The sequence below is a fragment of the Hemitrygon akajei genome, chromosome 29 (assembly GCF_048418815.1).
Source record: "Hemitrygon akajei chromosome 29, sHemAka1.3, whole genome shotgun sequence".
Classification (NCBI taxonomy): domain Eukaryota; kingdom Metazoa; phylum Chordata; class Chondrichthyes; order Myliobatiformes; family Dasyatidae; genus Hemitrygon; species Hemitrygon akajei.
The window spans coordinates 2,325,083-2,346,329 of NC_133152.1; the positions used below are offsets into that span (position 1 = coordinate 2,325,083).

The following is a 21,247-nucleotide window of genomic DNA, read 5'->3' on the forward strand; positions in this document are numbered from 1 at the left end:
TCCAGCATCTGCAGATTTCCTCGTGTTTACTGATTCTGTTTCTGACATTTCTTGCAAGTGGAAAATGCTGCAAAATATCTGCCTGGTTGTCACAAACTGAACTGAAATATGTCAAGTGAGTCACATCCATGATCTTACGCCACCTTGAAGAAAAATTACTTGAATCCCATTCTCTTCATGATTTTGTTACATTTTCCACAAAGTCACATTTCAACAGTCCTCAAAATCTTGCTGCCACTGAATTCTCCAATCAGTGTTAGAAGGTAGAATCTCAATTTGCCCAACTGTGTAGCACAGTGACACAGCTGGTAGAGCAACTACCTTTCATCTCCAGAGTCCTGGGTTCCAACCTGACCATGAGTGCTGTGACCATGCAGTAAACTAGAAACACATGGTAAGAAATTCCAAAGTATGTAGAAAGAAAAAGAGATGAAAGTTAGTCTCTTAGAAACTTAGACAGGAACATTAATATTGAGAAGTAAAGTAACTGCATTTGCTACCCCTTTGCAGTGCAGAAAGCATTGAGAATGGATAATATGGGGAAAGTGGAGCTTAAATTATGCCAAATCTGCATGTTAACTTCCAGCAGTATATCTGAAATAACACTACAAGACCATAAGACATTGGAGCAGAATTAGGCCATTTGGCCCATCATGTGCTCCATCATTCAATCATGGCTGATCCTTTTTACCTCTCATCAGCCCCATTCCCCTGCCCTCTCCCTATAGCCTTTAATGCCATGTCCTATCAAGAACCTAAGAAACTCTGCCTTAAATACATCCAACAACCTGGCCTCTACAGCTGCTGCAGCTAAAGAAACTTCTCCTCATCTCTGTTTAAAATGGATGCTCTTCTAACCTAAGGCTGTGCCATTTTGTCCTAGACTCCCCACCATGGGAAACCTCTTTTCCACATTTACTCTGTCTAGGCCTTTCAACATTTGAAAAGTTTCAATGAGATCCCTCCCTCATCCTTTTTAATTCCAGCAAGTCCAGAGCCAGAGCTATCAAACGTTCCTCGCATGATAACATTTTATTCTAGGAATCATCCTTGTGAACCTCCTGTGGACCCTCTCCAATTCCAGCACATCTTTTCTTAGATGAGGAGCTGAAACTGTTCGTAATACTCAAAGTGAGGCCTTACAAAGCCTCACCATCACATCTCTGCTCCTGTATTCCAGACCTCTTGAAATGAATACTAACATTTCATTTGCCTTCCTCACCACCAACTCTGTCTACAAGTTAACCTTTAGTGTGTTCTGCACAAGGGCTCCCAAGTCCCTTTGCATCTCAAATTTTAGGATATTCTCCCCATTCTGATAATAGTCTGCACATTTATTTCTACTACCAAAGTGCATGACCATGCATTTTCCAATGTTGTGTTTCATTTGCTACTTTCTTGCCAATTCTCCTAATCTATCTAAGTCCTTCTACAGCCTACCTGTTTCCTCAACACTACCTGCCCTTCCACCAATCTTCATATCATCTGCAAACTTGGCAACAAAGCCATCTATTCCATCATCTAAATCATTGATTCTTAAAAAGCATTCCCAACAGCGACCCTGTGAAACACCACTAGTCACTAGCAGTGAACCAGAAAAAGATCCTTTTATTTCTACTCACTGCCTCCTACCAGCCAGTGCTCAAACCTTGCCAGTAACTTTCCTGTAATACCATGGTCTCTTAACTTGGTAAGCAGTCTCATATGTGGCACCTTGTCAAACGCCTTCTGAAAGTCCAAATATACAACATCCACTGCAACCTCTTCATCTATCCCACTTGTAATCTCCTCAAAGAATTCCAATAGGTTCATCAGGAAGATTTTCACTTAACGAAACCATGCTGACTTTGTCCTGTCTTGTCCTGTGTCATCAGGTACTCCATAACCTCATCCTTAATTTTTCCAACATCTTCCCAAAGACTGAGGTCAGGCTAACTGGTCTATAATTTCCTTTTTGCTGCCTCCCTCCTTTCTTAAAGAGTGGAGTGACATTTGCAATTTTCCGGTCCTCTGGCACCATGTCAGAGTCCAATGATTTTTGAAAGATCATTACTAACGCCTCCACAGTCTCTATTGCTATCTCTTTCAGAACCCCAGGGTGCAGCTCATCTGGTCCGGGTGACTTTCAGCTTTTTTAGTACCTTCTCCCTTGTGGTAGTAGCACTTCTCTTCCCTCACACCCTTCAACGTCTTGTACACTGCTAGTGTCTTCCACAGTGAAGACTGGTGCAAAATGGGTGGCATGGTTAGCAGAATTAAATTTCAGTGCCAGGGACCCAGTTTCAAAAGACCACTGTCTGCAAGGACTTTGTATGTGCTTGCCATGAGTTGGTTTCCTCTGGGTGCTCTGGTTTCCTCCTGCATTCCAAAGACATACAGGTTAGTAGGTCATATGGATACAAATGGCCACACAGGCCCATTGGGTCAAAAGGGCCTATTATCATGTTGTATCTTTTAGTTTAAAAAAAGACACAAGTTAACCACTCCATTCAGAATCTCCCTATTTAATAGTAACCCTGCAATTCTATATTTTGGGCTTAAGTAGATGATGTAAGCTTTTTTTCACATGGTATTCTGTCTGCCACGGCTTTGCCTTCAGGTGATGATAACCCCCGAAGCCTCTCTGCATTATCGTCACAGTCTATTCTGCTTTTCACCTCCATATCAACATATTACACTTCAGATGTGGACATATTTCACTTGAGTCTGCATCTAAATTATTGATACCAGTGTGACAGGACTGGTCCCTGTGGCACTAGGTTATCTGAAAATCAGCTGTATATTCCTACCAGCTGTTTGCTGTAACTGAACATGGAAGATAAAACAGTGCAGACCATGATGTCTGTGCAGCGTAATCAAACTAGTAATTAAACTATTCATTTCTACCTATGCACTGTCCCTATCCTTCCATTCTCTGTACATTGGCAAACCTATCTCAGAGCCTCCTAAATGCCTGCATCATATTTGCACCCTTAACCCTGTAGTGTATTACAGGCACTCACCACTGTGTGTGACAACTCGCCACACATATCCACTTGGAATTTACCCCTCTCAACTTAAATGCAAGCCTGTTATTAGTCATTTTGAGAAAAGATTCTGTCATAGCCTTATACATTGATATCAGGTTTCCCCTCAGTCTCAGTTGCTGCAGAGAAAACATCCCAACTTTGCCCAAACTGACCCTTATAGTACATACTCTCAAACCCAGGCAGCATTCTTGAAAACGTCTCTTTGCAGTGAGCCTCCAGGAAGGTGGCAACATGTTTGATCACAGCAGCTTCTATGGGGTCAACTAAAGGTCTTACTGTCTTTTTTAAATATATTTTTTATGATCCTAAGACCCTACTGGACATTAAGAACTTAGAGTATTCAGGTCTACCACATCAGCAAGTTGCTTGTTGGCAGACAAACTGAAGGAGCTGGACTTGGCGCTGCCTGCATCAGAGAATTGTCAGTTCACGAAGGAGGATTGAAGTCTAAAGCAAGTGATTGTCTTAGTTGCTTTCCTTATGATCTCAAGACCCCTGTTGGACTTCGTTAATGTGGAATGTTGCAAGTCCAATAAACTGATTCATTGGCGATGGCAGCAGAGGATGACGAGGGAGCTGCGTGGCCTTGGTCGTAGCAAGGACTAGGCCTCAAGCCGCGGTGTTGCCTGTTTACAGCCACCCAGGAGAGTGGTGTCAGGGTCAGTGTGCTCCACCAGAGGCAGTGTAGTGCAACATCGAAGCTGGAGCTGGTGTTGCCCCTAGTGTTTACTTAGCAGAAAACAAGTCATATTGTGTTCGACTGCAGATTGCTGCAACGTTCATGGACTTAGGGTCTTGGTATTTTTTTCTGTGGCTGTGTTTTACGGAGATCTTATATGTGCATGCTAGCTTATATGCGCTATTTGTGCTTTGTGCTGTGTGTGACTGTTGGTACTGTGGTTTGCACCTTAGCCCTGGTGTAGTACTGTTTCATTTGATTATGTTCATGTATGGTTGAATGACGATTAAACTTGAACTTTTTGAACGGCAAAGCCTTGACATCTCCCTGTAATGGAGCAGCCAGAATTAAATGCAATACTCCAGATGCTGCTTAATCAGTTTTAGAGAATTTGCTGTACATGACGTGGTACCCTGTGTATTAGGGAACCAGGCAGGGAGCCTTCATTCAACTGTGACTGATTCCCTAGTTTTACAGTCCTGTTACTGTAATTCTTCATCCACATCCCAGTCTGATCTCTCCCTTCCCAGCCTCCTACACAGTCGTGAAGCTCAAAGTAAATTCATGGCACAACATTTCTTCTTCTGACTTCTTTCAACAATAATTCAGTAGCTTCAGATAATCAGCATACATACAAAGTTCATTTCAGATTTCAGCTTTAACTTCTGGTAATTTAGATAATTATTCTCATTTCTCTATATACACCTCCTGTGAATAGGTATCTTCTTTGTTTACTTAACAAAGAAACAGTGCACACACTGAAAATCCAATACAAAAGCAAAAGTAATTACTAAGCTCCGACCTCCTGAGCCTTGATACCTCCCTGTACAACTGGATCCATGCAGACCCCAGTTAGTATGGATTGGAAACAACATCTCCACAAACATCATCACCTAAAACCTCTATAGATTCAAGATTTCAAGATTCAAGATTCAAAAACTTTATTGTCATTCCAACCATACATCAGCTCTGCAGGGCAGAATGAGACAGCGTTTCCCAGGGGTAAGTGCAATCATAACATAACAAACGCAACAAATAGTAAACACAACAATAAATAGTAAAACACAACAGCCACATGTCAGTTAAAAACAAGTTATAAGTGTCCGGTGCAAGTTAAAAGTGTCCAAAGCAGAGCCAGGTAGAGCAGCTATTTAGCAGTCTGACTGCGTGTGGGAGGAAGCTGATTAGTAACCTTGTGGTTTTTGTTTTGATGCTCCTGTAACGTTTGCCTGATGGCAGAAGAACAAACAGTTTATGGAGAGGGTGTGAGGGGTCTTTAATGATGTACCGTGTCTGCTGGAGGCATCAACTCTGAAAGAGGTCTTGGATAGGTAGGGAGACCCCAATAACCTTCTCTGCTCCCCTAACCACCCTCTGCAAGGCTTTTTTGTCGGCAGCACTGCAGCTGGAGTACCAGGTTGTGACGCAAAAGGTCAGCACACTCTCAACCACGCCTCTGTAGAATGTGGTTAAGATGTTAGTGGGGAGTGGTGCTTGTTTAAGTTTCCTCAGAAAGTGCAATCTCTGCTGGGCCCGTTTCACAATCCCGGTGGTGTTCCTAGACCAGGTGAGATTGTCCGAGATCTGCACCCCAAGGAACTTGATGTTTTCCACTCTCTCCACTGTGGAGCCGCTGATGCAGAGGGGTGTGTGCTCAGCCTGAGACCATCTAAAATCGACGATCATCTCCTTGGTTTTGGTGACATTAAGCATCAAATTGTCACTGCACCAGCTCCCTAGGTGTTTGACTTCCTTGTACATTGTTTCATCATTTTTGCTGATGAGCCCCACCACTGTGGTATCATCAGCAAATTTAATGATCAGGTTCCCCTTGAATCTGGCTGCACAGTCATGTGTTCGCAGTGTAAACAGCAGTGGGCTGAGCACACAGCCTTGTGTGGATCCAGTGCTCAGTGTGATGGAGTCAGAGATGTTTCTGCCAACACGGACTGACTGTGGTCTTTCTGTCAAGAAATCCAGAATCCAGTGACATGTAGCAGTGTTAAGGCCAAGCAGTGACAGTTTCTCCACTAGTTTCTGCGGGATGATGGTATTGAACGCTGAACTGAAATCAATGTACAGGATTCTGGCATAAGTGTCTTTATTGTCCAAGTGAGAGAGAACTGTGTGCAGTGTGGTGGATATTGCATCCTCCATAGAGCGGTTGGGACGATAAGCAAACTGTAAAGGATCCAGCGATGAGGGGAGGCTGGTTGTGATATGAGGCTTGACAAGCCGTTCAAAACATTTCATCACTATGGGGATCAGGGCGATGGGACAGTAATCATTCAGACAGGCTACAACTGATTTCTTTGCTACAGGGATGATTGTGGAGGTTTTGAAGCATCTGGGGACAATGGCTTGACTAAGGGAGATGTTGAAAATGTCTGTCAGGACATCTGCTAATACATCAACACATTCCTTGAGCACACGTCCAGGGATGTTGTCGGGACCTCCCGCTTTTCGTGGCTTTTGATTACCACGTGCGGTGAAGGTTTTCATCACAGTGACATCCTCTGTGCATTTGGCTCTGTAGCTGATCACTGCCTCCGCATACTCCTCAATGTCTATATGGTCATCATAGGAGGCTGCTGTCTTGAATATGTCCCAGTCTGTGTGCAAAAAACAGTCTTGTAGTGCTGAGGCTGCTCCTTTTGGCCAGACCCTTATCTGTCTTTTCTCTGCTCTCACACGTTTAAGCAGTGGTTTATATGCTGGTGTTAACATGACAGATATGTGGTCAGAGTGGCCAAGATGGGGGCAGGGGGCTGCTTTGTATGCCTGTGGGGTGTTGGTATTGTTACGAACCCCGTAACTGGGTCACTTACCAGGAAAGATAGAGAGGTCCGTTGAAGTCTGTATTTATTAGTAAAAATACAGTAAAAATACACAAAAATAATATCAATGCAAATATACAGATAATATACGTCGTCAATACTAAATCTAAAAGTGCGGGTATAATAATAATCAATAAGAAATAAGCTCTATCGTTGTCTAGGGGATAATGTATCGTCCAATGGAAATATAAAGTTCACTCAGTTCATGCAGGCTGCAGCCTTTGGGGACCGCTGGGTTTGCAATGGTTGGAGAGAGAGAGAGTTTTGGGAGAAAAACTTGCCCGCTTTCCTTTTATGATTTCGATCCATTGGAGTCTCATTGGTGTGGCCGTTCACTTGTGGCCTCTTCTTTAGCTAAGCCGTTCTTCCGTGATGAACCTGCCAACCCAGGCAAGGGAGGACGCACACAAACCCCACCGGCGTTCGCTATAAAACGCTGTCACTGGATTTCCAGCGTTTCTCCTGGTGCGTCTAAAGGGGTTGTTCCTCAGACCCTCTTTTATCCTTACTCATGGGGTCTCAGATGTCAATCAGGTTGGGATGATACAATCCCTCAACCAGCCCACTCTGGTCATCCCCTGAGGGGCTTCAATGAATAGTACAGTACTCAATACACAATTCCGTCTCCAAGAGACAATAGCCGTTATCAATGGTTCCGTTTTCACTGAGGCCAGGACACATTCCAAACCTTGTGGATTCTGCGTGTCTCCCTCTCTCATTTCCTGGGTCCCAGACCCAAACTATTAGCGATCTTGCGATTCTCAAAAAGGAGGGGGCGACTTTGTACCTTTCGGCCCCTCAGAGTTGCGCTACATTCGTAACACCCCCTTCCTTCTAAGATTTTTACCACCGGTAAAAATGAATTAATACAGAGTCTTACAGGATTTCAGAATCTAACACAATACAAAAGAGGTTTTTTTCACTACAGAGTAATACAGTTATACATTCAAGTCAGCATCTAAACAGTTAGCGATTACATTGTCACTTCCTTTAATAGCTTAACATCTTGTACCTTAATAAATTCTTGTAGCATCAGACTCCAATTTAATAACCACCTATTTTTTTTATTCCTTTCCTTCAGCAAACAAAAAACTAAAGAGTTGTGATCTTAGCGTACGTGTATACTACAAAAGTTCATGCAAATACTAATCTTTATGTTACTTTCAAACTTAACAGTCAACCTTCCATGGGGTTGTCTTTATTATTCACATGCTTTGTCGAAATCCCTTAAAACCGGATCCTGTTATTTAAAATGGCATCCCGTCAACCCTCGCCCCTTTTCCAGTTAACTCCCACGTGGTTAACTTGTATACCAGTGTGGAATAGGCTTTCGCATGCTCCTTTCATAGGAGTTATTTTATCAACAATGTGTTCCAAACTTAGACCATTTTCCGGATTTCCACACAATTCTTTAATTTTAAGCAAGTCGTTAATTTTATCTTCAGGACCCTTCATGCTATTAGTTTTCAGTTTAAACTCTGCAAGCGATCCCGCTTTGTCCAAACAGCATTCAAATTCTGCCTCTTCACAGCACTCTCTTGAATAACAATAGCGAGTGGGGCACCTTTACATTCCAAATCAACCTGTAATTAATTCGCAGGCACCGTGTTACCAAGCCATTGTCTCTGTAGCCTGGTTGCTGCTTCTGACATCAATCCAGACTTTAAATTTTCTTCATTCAATTTTGGAACTACACTTTTCCCTTTTCCTTCAATAATAATATTCACCTCACCACCTTTTATCTCCTCACTAACTTTTAACACACCTTCGAACACAAACAACTGGGAATTCTCACTTCCCACTAGTACCAAGGTTAACCCTTTCTTCACTGAACCAAGTCCATCTGACCCACAAGGACTGCATTCCTTTTCAACTGAATCAAATACCTCAGACTTTTCCTGAGTTTCATTACTAGGTTCAGTACCACGTGCATCCACATCTTGAGCACACTCAAACGGGACATCTGCCTCTTCCAGGCTTTCAATACCCATACCCTTTTCAAATTCTAAGTTCCACTGATCCTCCCAGTTACTCTCTGGGCAACTCCCTTCCAGAGTAAACTCAACCCCGTGGGCTGAAACAACCTCATCTGCCAACCCAGCAGACTTCTTCAAGGTAATGGCATCCTTTTCATCTAGGACTGCCCTCATTTCATTATCGGGAACACATTTAAAATTTTCAACTTCTTCAAACAGTTCTGCCACACCAGACAGATCCTCCATGTCCAACCCTGGACCTTCTAACAGCCTTATCTGTTTCTCATCTTTACTCCGTGCCTCTATAAATTTCCTCCTGGCTAAGGGAAGGTCTACCTCCTCTCCCTTACTCTCTTTCACTTTCCTGTTCTCCGTTTTACCACCCTCTAACTCCTCTTGGTACAGGGTCGGTAAAAACGTCTCGGCCAAATCGATACTGGCCGGATTTAAACTGGTCTCATTCTCAGCTGCCTTTCTCGACATGCTGCGAGTGGTCGCGCATGCGGGATAGATCATGGAATCTAGGGGCGGGTCCTCAACACTTACAGGCTGGCTCGTCAGCTCCATGGCCGACCAAACGTCACCACCAGCTAAATCGTTACCCAGAAGGAGTTCTACGTCAGTTCTCGGAAATTCTGATCGCACCCCTTTTTCAATTGGTCCAGATACCAGCTCACAATTTATAATGATCCTATGCAAGGGCACCACTTCTGTCCCTTTTCCTATGCCTCTCAAAGCTACATCTCCAGTCTCGCGACCAAAATCTAGTACCGTACTGCGAATCAATGACAGCTCAGCTCCCGTGTCTCTCCAGATCCACACTGGAACTGGTGTGTCTCCCTCTTTCACAGACATGGTTCCTTCTGAAATACATTTCTCAGGCCCCTCTCGTATTCTGTCCACCTGGGGTTTTCTCGTCGATTTACTGATCACCACAATACATCCTGTAGGGACTGCTGCTCTCCCTTTTCCTACCTCCTTCCTCGGAGCAAGGCACTTAGATGCAATATGACCCACCTTTCCACAATTAAAACCGGTCAAGCCAGGACTTCTCCTGCTGTCTTGCCTTTCCTCCTCCTTAATTTTACCCCAAGCTCCCGGCGGGATCTCTGCCTCAGCCGGCGGGCTTTCTCTACCATTCCCACGGTCTCTCTGGTAACTTTTATTCGAGGAAAACTTTGTCTTGTGGGTTAGGGCATATTCATCTGTGAACCTAGCAAATTTGGATATGGACTTATTCGGCTTCTCGTTCAAATACATCCAGATATCATCCGAAATACAACCTTTAAATTCCTCAATCAGAATTAACTCCCTGAGATGCCAAAAATCTTCTTCCACCAATTCTGCTGCACACCAGCGATCCAAGAGCACACCCTTCTCATAGGCAAACTCTGCACACGTCTGATTCCACCCTTTCTTTAAATTTCTGAACTTTTGTCTATAGGCCTCAGGTGCCAATTCATAGGTCTGAAGAATGGCCTCCTTTACTTTCTCATAATTCTCAGACTCCTCCTCCTCCATGGATAACGCCGCATATGCCCGTTGTGCCTTCCCCTTTAACACACTTTGTAACAACGCCACCCACTGATCTCTGGGCCACTTCTGACTCACTGCCACCTTTTCAAAATGCAAGAAATAACTATCAACATCCGTCTCCTTGAATGGAGGTACTAACCTAAACTCCCTACTAACATTAAATCTCTCCTCTTGGTCTGGCCCTTGAGCTCTTCGCTCTTGCCTTAACTTCTCCATGTCCAAGTCATGTTGCCTCTGTTTCTCTTTCTCCTCATACTCCCTCTCCTTCTCGGCTCTCTCCTTCTCTTTTTCGGCCCTTTCCTTCTCTTTTTCAGCTGCTTCCAGCTGTTTTAACTTAATTTCAAGCTCCCGCTGCTTCTCAGCTCTTTCCTGCTCCCTTTTCACCTCTAACTCCTTTAGCTGGAGCTCTTCCTCTGTTCCATGTCCAGCCTCAATTTCTCCAACTCTAACTGAGCCGTCCCACTAGCTGGTACCTTTTTAGGGATATTTTCCAATACCTCAGCCGAAAACACGTTCTTCACAATATAGTACTGAGTTATGGCCCTCCGCACCTCCTGCTTTTTCATCGACAACCTCACCTCTGCGAGATTTAGTCCTTTCACAATATTTATCAAGTCCGACTTTGTGGCCGCCTCTAGCGCCTCCAGAGTCGGGTTTTCTATCTGTTCATCAACGTCCATCTTTGCTGGTTTCTCATCTGGTTAACCGCGCAACCAGACCCACGTTTGGACTTAAGAGCCCGATTCACTGGCCCTCCAATTTGGTCTCAAATCTCGAGACGAGGCCCCCACGTTGTTACGAACCCTGTAACTGGGTCACTTACCAGCAAAGATAGAGAGGTCCGTTGAAGTCTGATGATACTATTTTTAACAGTATTTATTAGTAAAAATACACAAAAATAATATCAATGCAAATATACAGATAATATACATCGTCAATAATAAATCTAAAAGTGCGGGTATAATAATAATCAATAAGAAATAAGCTCTATCATTGTCTAGGGGATAATGTATCGTCTGATGGAAATATAAAGTTCACTCAGTTCATGCAGGCTGCAGCCTTTGGGGACCGCTGGGTTTGCAATGGTTGGAGAGAGAGAGAGTTTTGGGAGAAAAACTTGCCGGCTTTCCTTTTATGATTTTGATCCGTCAGAGTCTCGTTGGTGTGGCCGTTCACTTGTGGCCTCTTCTTTAGCTAAGCCGTTCTTCCGTGATGAGCCTGCCACCCTGGCAAGGGAGGATGCACACGAGCTCTCACCGGCGTTCACTATAAAACGCTGTCACTGGATTTCCAGTGTTTCTCCTGGTGCGTCTAAAGGGGTTGTTCCCCAGACCCTCTTTTATCCTTACTCACAGGGTCTCAGATGTCAATCAGGTTGGGATGATGCAATCCCTCAACCATCCCACTCTGGTTGTCCCCTGAGGGGCTTCAATGAATAGTACAGTACTCAATACACAATTCCGTCTCCAAGAGACAATAGCCGTTATCAATGGTTCTGTTTTCGCTGAGGCCAGGACACATTCCAAACCTTGTGGATTCTGCATGTCTCTCTCTCATTTCCTGGGTCCCAGATCCAAATTAATAGCGATCTTGCGATTCTCAAAAAGGAGGGGGCGACTTTGTACCCTACTCAGAGTTGCGGCACATTCGTAACAGTATAAACCAAGTCCAGTGTGTTGTCTCCCCTGGTTTTAAAATCCACATATTGCAGGAATTTGGGGAACACAGTCTTTAAGCTGGTGTGGTTAAAGTCCCCGGCAATCACCATAAAGCTGTCAGGATGTGTAGTCAGTAGCTCACTGATGGCTTCATGTAGGCTTCCCAGTGCTTCATTAGCATCAGCCCTAGCAATTGCACTGGGAGCTACGTAAGCAGCTGCTACAAGCATGATGGTGAATTCCCTCGGCAGATAGAATGGCCGGCATTTCACAATGAGAAATTCAGCCAGCGGTAAGCAGTGTTTAGCAGCTACTGTAGCGTTTGCACACCAGTCTTTATTGATGTAGATACACAGACCCCCTCCCCGGCTCTTACCGGAGCTAGCTGCCTCTCTGTCCACATGAAACGATGCCATTCCCTCTAGCTGTATCGCCGCGTCCGGTATGTTGTCGTGGAGCCAGGATTCCATGAAAACATACACACAGCAGTCTTTAAACCCTTGCGTGTTTCTCTCAGCAGACGCAGCTCATCCAGCTTGTTGTCGATGGAACGGACATTTTGAGAGCAGGAGGGACAGTACCGCTGGCCTGGGGGGGTTAGCTTTTAGCCTAGCATGGATGCCAGCCCTCTTACCCCTCCTCTGTCTTCTCTCACAGTGCTTTTGCTTCCTCCTCCCTCGGGAAGCAGCCAGCTTGGTAGTGGATAGTAGTCCATAGCGGTGTAAACTGTCCATGTCACACCAGAACTCGTCAGTTTTTCCGACATAGTTTGCCTTGATGTTAACGAGCATATTCCGACTGTATGTTATGCGTCTCGGACAAACAGAACAAACACTAGATATACTTATCGCTCCCCGAGGGGCCGCTGCGTCCATGCGCACTGCCATCTTGAGTGGATATATAGAGCTTAATATCCAAGGATACACATTGTATTGAAAGGACAGTCAGGAAGGCCCTGTTGGTAAAATATGAAATTGAATCATTAGAAAGAGGTGACATAGGATTGGAAGGTGTTGAATCATTTTGGTAGATGTAAGGAACTTCAAGGGCAAATATACCCTGATGGGAGTTGTATACAGACCCCCAAACAGTAGTAAGGATGTGGCCTACAAATTACAAAGGGAAATAGAAAATGCATGCCAAAAGGTCAATGTTACAATAGTCATAGGGGACCTCAATATGCAGATTGATTAGGAAAATCAGGTTGGTGCTGGGTTACAGGAGGGGGAATTTCTAGAGTACCTATGAGATGGATTTTAGAGCATCTTGTGATTAAGCCCACTAGGGGGTCAGCTATTCTGGATTGTGTGTTGTGCAATGAACCAGAATTGATTAGAGAGCTTAAGGTAAAAGAGCCCTTAGGGGAAAGTGATCATAATATGATAAAATTCAACCTGACATTTAAGAAGGTGAAGCTAAAGTCAGATGTATCAGTTTTACAGTGGAGTAAAAGGAATTACAGAAGCATAAGAAAGGAGTTGACCAGAATTGTTGGAAAAGAATACTGGGAGGGATGATGGCAGAGCAGCAATGGCTGGAATTTCTGGAAGCAATCAGAAGGCACAGGATATATACAACCCAAAGAGGAAGAAGTATTCTAAAGGCAAGATGACACAACCAAGGCTAACAAAAGAAGTCAAAGCCAACATAAAAGCCAAAGGGAGAGCATATAATACAGCAAAGTGAGACGATTAGGAAGCTTTTAAAAACCAAAAGAAGGCAACTGAAAAAGTCATCAAAAAGGTAAAGGTAGAATACAAAGCTGGCCAGTAACTTTAAAGAAGATATTAAAAGTTTCTTCTGATACATAAAGTGTGAAAGAGAAGCGAGAGTGGATATCGGACTGCTGGAAAACAATGCTGGAGAGGTAGTAATGGCGGATAAACTGAATACGTATTTTGCATCAGAGTTCACTGTGAAAGACACGAGCAGTATGGTGGAAGTTTCATTTGTCAGGGGATCATGAAAGGTGTGAAGTTACCATAACTAGAGTAAAGATTCATGGGAAACTGAAAGGTCCAAGGGTAGATAAGTTGCTTGGACCAGATTGTGTACACCCCATTTTCTGAAAGAGGTGGCTGAAGTGATCGTAGAGGATCGTGCAAATGACACTCCACTCTTCAATAAGGGAGAGAGGCAGAAGAAATGAAATTATAGCCAGTTAGTCTTACTTCTGTTACGTATCCCGTAACTGGATCACTTACCAGCAAAGATAGAGAGGTCCGCTGAAGTCTGATGGTACCATTTTCAAACGTTTTTATTTATAAAGGGGCACAAAAGTAAGGTTAATACAAACATTCAGATACCATAAGGCGTCAATACTCAATCTAAAGCGCAGGTATAGTAATAACCAATAAGAAATAAACTCTATCGTTGTCTAGGGGTAATGTATATATTGTCCGCTGTATATCTGAAAGTCTCTTGCGGTCACTGCAGTTCCACCAGCTGCCGTCTGTTGTGGTGTCGCGTTGGTGCACTTTTGTTAGAAAGAGAGAGAGAGATAGAGATTGAATGAAACAGTTACCCGACAGGTTTTCCAACCTTTAGGAGTTCGGTTCGTCGAAGTCTCGTTGGGAAATGGACGTTCATTTGTGGCCTCCCCTGTAGCAAAGCCGTTCTTCCGTGGTGAGGTCGCCAATCCCAGGCAAGGAAAAGACGCACACGAACCCCACCACCGGCTGTCGCTATCAAAACGCTGTTGCAGGATTTCTAGCGTGTCTTCTGGTGCGTCTGAAGGGGTCGTCCCCCCCAGACCCTCCTTTATACTTTCTCACGGGATCGCCGGTGTCAATCTCTCTCTCAACCAGCCCACTTTGCCCGAGGGCTTTACACGTGGTCTTCATGAGACAATAGTCAGAGCCGCTTTATTCTGCTTCCCGGGGGAACGTGGTCTTCAGCACATCTCCCTCTCTCTCCCATTTCCTGTGTCTATTCAGCACATCTCTCTCCCTCTTGGGTCATTGACCCCCCCCCCCCACCCTTCACTAGGGCTCTTGCAATTCTCACAAAGGAGGGGGCTGGTATCATAACACTTCATTGGTTGGAAAAATGATGGAATCCATTATTAAGGATGAGGTCATAGGGTACTTGGAGGCACATAATAAAATATGCTGTAGTTAGCATAGTTTCTCCAAGGGAAAATCTTGCCTGACAAATCTGTTGGAATTATTTGAAGAAATAATGAGCAAATAATAATAGAATCAGTTGATGTTGTGTACTTGGATTTGCAGAAGGCCTTTGACAAGGTGCCACACATGCAGCTGTTTAACAAGCTACAAGCCCATGTTATCACAGGAAGGTTCCTAACGTGGATAAAGCAGTGACTCAATGGTAGCATTCAAAGCATGGGAAGCAAGCCTTTTCTGGCTGGCTGACAGTGACCAGTGGTGTTCTGTGTTAGGACCGATTCATTTGGTTTTACGTTATATGTCAATTATTTGGATAATGGAAATGATGGCTTTGTTGCAAAGTTTGCAGATGATCTGAAGATAGGTGGAGGGGCAAGTAGTTCTGAAGCAGTAGACAAGCTACAGAAAGACTTCACCAGATTAGGAGAAAGGGCAAAGAAATGACAGAATACAGTATTGGGAAGTGTATGGTCATGAACTTTGGTAGAAGAAATGAAACGGTTAACTATTTTTGAAATGGAGAGAAAATACAAAAAAACTGAGGTGAAGAGGAATTTGGGAGTCCTTGTGCAGGAATCGCTAAAGGTCAATATAGGTTAATATGCGGTTTGAGCCTGTGGTGAGAAAGGCAAATGCAATGTTGGCATGTTGAGACTTCATAAAACACTTGTGAGGCATCACTTGGAGTATTGTGAGCAGTTTTGTGCCCCTTATTTTAGAAAGGCTGTGCTGAAACTGGAGAGGGTTCAGAAAATGTTCACAAAAATGATTGCAGGATTGAATGGCTTGTCATATAAAAAGCGTTGTATAGCTCTGGGCCTGTGTTTACTGGAACCCAGAAGAATGAGAGGTGACCTCATTGAAACCTGTCGAATGACGAATAATAGAATGGGTGTGGAGAGGAAGTTTCTAATGGTGGGAATATCTAAGACCAGAGGACACAGCCTCAGAATAGAGGGGCTTCCTTTTACAATGGAGATGAGGAGGAATTTCTTTAGGCGGTGAGTGGTGAATCTTGTGAAATTCATTACCATAGGAAGCTGTGAAGGTCAAGCCTTTATGTATATTTAAAGCAGAGGTTAATAGATCCTTGATTGGCCAGGGCATGACGGGAGATGGGGAGAAGGCAGGTGATTGGGGCTGAGAGGGAAATTGGATCAGCCATGATGAAATGTCAGAACAGACTCAATGGGCCAAATGGCTTAATTCTGCTACTACATCTTATTGTCTTATGGTGTTATGCATAGTCAAGTGTATCCTAACTGATAGCATCGTGACCTGATATGGAAATCTACAGAAAGTGGGGGATACAACCCAGGACATGACAGACAAAGCCCTCCATCATCAACGAGCCCTGCTGTCTTCTCACTACTACCATCAGGCAGGAGATCCAGGAGTCTTACATTTCTCACAACCAGTTTCAGGAACATTATTATCCTACAACCATCAGGTTCCTGATCACCTCAACTCTGAACTGATTCCAGAACCTACAGACTCACTTTCAAGGACTCTACAACTCATTTTCTCAGCATTACTTATTTCTTTATTTGCACCATTTGTCTTCTTTTGCAGATTGGTTCCTTGTTAGTCTTTGTTTATGTATAGTTCTGATGCAAATTGTATTTCTCTATTTTCCTGTAAATGCCTGCAAGAAAATGAACTCAGGGTAGCATATGGTGACGTGTATATATTTTGATAATACATTTGCTTTAACATTAACCTTTCACTGAACAAAAACTAGAACCACTTGAGGAAAACAGCCAATCCCTCAGGTGCATGCAGGCAGGTCTCTTTGTCTTTAACAAACTCTTGCACAGGTTTATTTAAAGATATAGCACAAGAGATCCAAGGTGAGCAGGCTAATTTGATCCTACATTGCCATGGTGACACAAAGCAGAGTGTAGGGGAAGTCTATGATCATGGGTATACTACAGTAATCAGTGTGGACCCTGTGCACTTTGTGATGTTTTTTTAACAACTTGGATATCAATATAGAAGATCTGCTGAGTGAGTTAGTTGATGACTCAAATGTTATTACTGTTGTTGATAGTGAGGAAGGATGATGATAGCATCAGAGACCATAAAACATAAGAGCAGAATTAGGCCATTCAACCCAGCGAGTCTGCTCCGCGGTTCCATCATGGCTGATCCTGGACCCCAAGTCAAGTCACTTTTTATTGTCATTTTGACCATAACTGCTGGTACAGTACATAGTAAAAATGAGACAATGTTTTTCAGGACCATGGTGCTACATGACACAGTACAAAAACTAGACTGAACTACGTAAAAAACACAGACAAAAACTACACCAGACTACAGACCTACCCAGGACTGCATTAAGTGCACAAAACAGTACAGGCATTACAATAAATAATAAACAAGACAATAGGGCAGTAAGGTGTCAGTCCAGGCTCTGGGTATTGAGTCTGATAGCTTGGGGAAGAAACTGTTACATAGTCTGGTCGTGAGAGCCCTTTTCCCAGACGGCAGGAGGGAGAAGAGTTTGTATGAGGGGTGCGTGGGGTCCTTCATAATGCTGTTTGCTTTGCGGATGCACTGTGTAGTGTAAATGTCCGTAATGAGAGACCCCGATGATCTGCTCAGCTGATCTCACTATCCGTTGCAGGGTCTTGCAATCCGAGATGGTGCAATTTCCGAACCAGGCAGTGATGCAGACAGACAGACAGACATACTTTATTGATCCCAAGACAAATTGGGTTTCATAACAGCCGCACCAACCAAGAATAGTGTAGAAATATAGCAATATAAAATCATAAATAATTAAATAATAATAAGTTAATTATGCCAAGTGGAAATAAGTCCAGGACCAGCCTATTGGCTCAGGGTGTCTGACACTCCAAGGCAGGAGTTGTACAGTTTGATGGCCACAGGCAGGAATGACTTCCTATGATGCTCAGTGTTACATCTCGGTGGAATGGGTCTCTGGCTGAATGTATTCCTGTGCCTAACCAGTACATAATGGAGTGGATGGGAGTCATTGTCCAAGATGGCATGCAACTTGGACAGCATCCCTTTTTTAGACACAACCGTCAGAGAGTCCAGTTCCACCCGCACAACATCACTGGCCTTACGAATGAGTTTATTGATTCTGTTGGTGTCTGCTACCCTCAGCCTGCTGCCCCAGCACACAACAGCAAACATGATAGCACTGGCCACCACAGACTCGTAGAACATCCTCAGCATCATCTGGTAGATGTTAAAGGACCTCAGTCTCCTCAGGAAATAGAGATGGCTCTGACCCTTCTTGTAGACTGCCTCAGTGTTCTTTAACCAGTCCAGTTTATTGTCAATTCATATCCCCAGGTATTTGTAATCCTCCACCATGTCCACGCTGACCCCTTGGAGGGAAACAGGGGTCACCGGTGCAGCTGCTCAGGATACTCTCAATACAACCCCTGTAGAATGTGATGAGAATGGGGGGTGGGAGATGGAATCTCCTCAGCCTTCGCAGAAAGTAGAGTCGCTGCTGGGCTTTCTTTGCTATGGAGCTGGTGTTGAGGGACCAGATGAGATTCTCCGTCAGGTGAACACCAAGAAATTTGGTGCTCTTTACGATCTCTACCGAGGAACCATTGATGTTCAGCGGGGAGTGGTCGCTCCGTGCCCTCCTGAAGTCAACAACCATCTCTTTTGTTTTGTTCACATTCAGAGACAGGTTGTTGGCTCTGCACCAGTCCGTTAGCCGCTGCACCTCCTCTCTGTAAGCTGACATGTCGTTCTTGCTCACGAGACTAATACTACCATTGTGTCATCGGTGAACTTTATGAATTGGTTCGAGCTGTGTGTTGCAGCACAGTCATGGGTCAGCAGAGTGAACAGCAGTGGATTGAGCACACAGCCCTGGGGGGGCCCCCCCAGCTCAGTGTGATGGTGTTGGAGATGCTTCTCCCGATCCGGACTGACTGAGGTCTCCCAATCAGGAAGTCTAGAATCCCGTTGCAGAGAGAGGTGTTCAGGCCCAGTAGGCTCAGCTTTCCAATCAGTTTCTGAGGGATGATTGTGTTGAATGCTGAACTGAAGTCTATGAACAGTACGTGTCTGTTTTGTCCAGGTGGGTTAGGGCCAGGTGGAGGGTGATGGCAATGACATTGTTGAGCGGTTGGGACGGTACACAAACTGCAGGGGGTCCAGTGAGGGGGGCAGCAGGGTCTTGATGTGCCTCATGATGAGCCTCTCAAAAGACTTCATGATGATGGATGTGAGTGCAACGGGACGGTAGTCATTCAGGCAGTCAGGTAGTCATCCCACTCAATCCCATACACCTACCTTCTCATCATATCCATTGATGCCCTGACCAATCAGGAAATGATAACTTCCGCCTTAAATATACGCACGGACTTGGCCTCCACCGCAACCTGTGGCAGAGCATTCCACAAATTCACTACTCTCTGGCTAAAAAAAATACCCCTTTACCTCTGTTGCAATAGGGTCACCCCTCAATTTTGAGGTTGCGCCCTCCAGTTCTGGATACCCTCACCAGAGAAAACATCATTTCCATATCCACCCTATCTAGTCCTTTCAACGTACAGTAGGTTTCAATGAAATCCCCACGCATTCCCCTAAATTCCAGTGAGTACAGGCCCAAAGCTGCCAAATGCTTCTGATATGTTAACCCCTTCATTCCCTGAACTATCCTCGTGAACCTCCTCTGGACTTTCTCCAATGACAACACATCCTTTCTGAGATATGGGGCCCAAACTGACTAATGTCTTATAAAGCCGAAGCAGTGTCTCCTTATTTTTGTTTTCTATTCCCCTAGAAATAAATGCCAACGTTGCATTTGCCTTCTTTACCACAGACTCAACCTGTAAATTAGCCTTCTAGGAGTCTTGCATGAGGACTCCTAAGTCCCCGTGCACCTCTGATGTTTGAACCTTCTCCCCTTTTAGATAAAAGACTGCACTATTGTTCCTTTTTCCAAAATGCATTATTATACATTTCCCAACACTGTATTCCATCTGCCACTTTTTTGCCCGTTCTTCTGCGGTCACATTGTCTCCTCAGCACTACATAGCCCTTCATATCATCCGAAAACTTTGCCACAAATCCATCAATTCCATTATCTGAATCATTGACAAACAATGCAAAAAGCAACAGTCCCAATACTGGCCCCTGAGGAACATCACTAGTCACTGGCAGCCAACCAGAAAAGGCTCATTTTATTTCCACTCACAGCCTTCCGCCTGTCAGCCATTCCGCTATCCAGACCAATATCTTTCCTGTAATGCCATGGGATTTTATCTTGTTAAACAGCCTCATGTGTGGCACCTTATCGAATGCCTTCTGAAATTTCAAGTAAGTGAAATCCACTGCCTCTGCTTTGTCCAGCCTGCCTGTTACTTCCTCAAAGAACTCTTAACAGATTTGTCGGGGAAGATTTCCTTTTACAGAAACCATGCTGACTTTGACTTATTTTCTTATTAGTTTCCAAGTATCTCAAAACCTCGTCCTTAATAATAGACTCCAACACTTTCCCAACCACTGAGATTAAGCTAATGGGCTGTAATTTCCTTTCTTTACCCTTCCTCCCTTCTTAAAGAGTGGAGTAACATTTGCTATCTTCCATTCCTCTGGGACCATACCTGAATCAAGTGATTCTTGAAATATCATAACCAATGCATCCGCTATCTCTACAGCAACCTCTCTCAGGACTCTGGGATGTAGTCCATCTGGCCCAGGTGACTTATCCACCTTAAGACCTTTCAGTTTGTCTCGCACTTTTTCCTTTGTAATAGCAATGGCACTCACAGACCTCTGGCACACTGCTAGTGTCTTCCTCCCTGAAGACAGAGGCAAAGTACCCAACAAGTTCATCTGCCATTTCTTTGTCCCCCATTACTACTTCACCAGCATCATTTTCCAGTGGTCCAATATCAACTATCACTTCACTCTTTATATATCTGAGAAAAACTTTTGCTATCCTGCTTTATATCATTGGCTAGTCTGCCCTCATATTTCATCTTTTCCCTTCTTATAGCTTTTTTAGTTGCCTTTTATTGGATTTTAAAATCTTCCCAATCATCCAACTTCCCACTCACTTTTGCTGCCTTATATGTCCTTTTATGCACTCCTTCCCTTCCCTTGTCAGCCACAGTTGCCTACTCCTGCCATTTGAGAACAACTTCTGTAGGACATATCTATCCTGGGCCTTGTGAACTATTTCCAGAAAGTTCAGCCAACTCTGCTCTGGCATCATCCCTGCCAGCATCCTCCTCCAATCCACCTGGGCAAGCTCCTCTCTCATGCCTCTGTAATTCCCTTTATTCCATTGTGATAATGATATATGTGATTTATGCATCTCCCTGTCAAATTGCAGTATGAATTCAATCATATTATGATCACTGTCTCCTAAGGGTTCCTTTACATTAAGCCCTCTAATAAGA

General features: G+C 44.1%; 1 protein-coding gene across 2 annotated transcripts in view; it reads left to right on the forward strand.

Annotated features, from left to right (window-relative positions):
* The window catches only part of LOC140718199 (ephrin type-B receptor 2), a 443,811-nt gene that overhangs the window by 376,846 nt on the left and 45,718 nt on the right, over positions 1-21,247 (forward strand). The window lies entirely within an intron of this gene.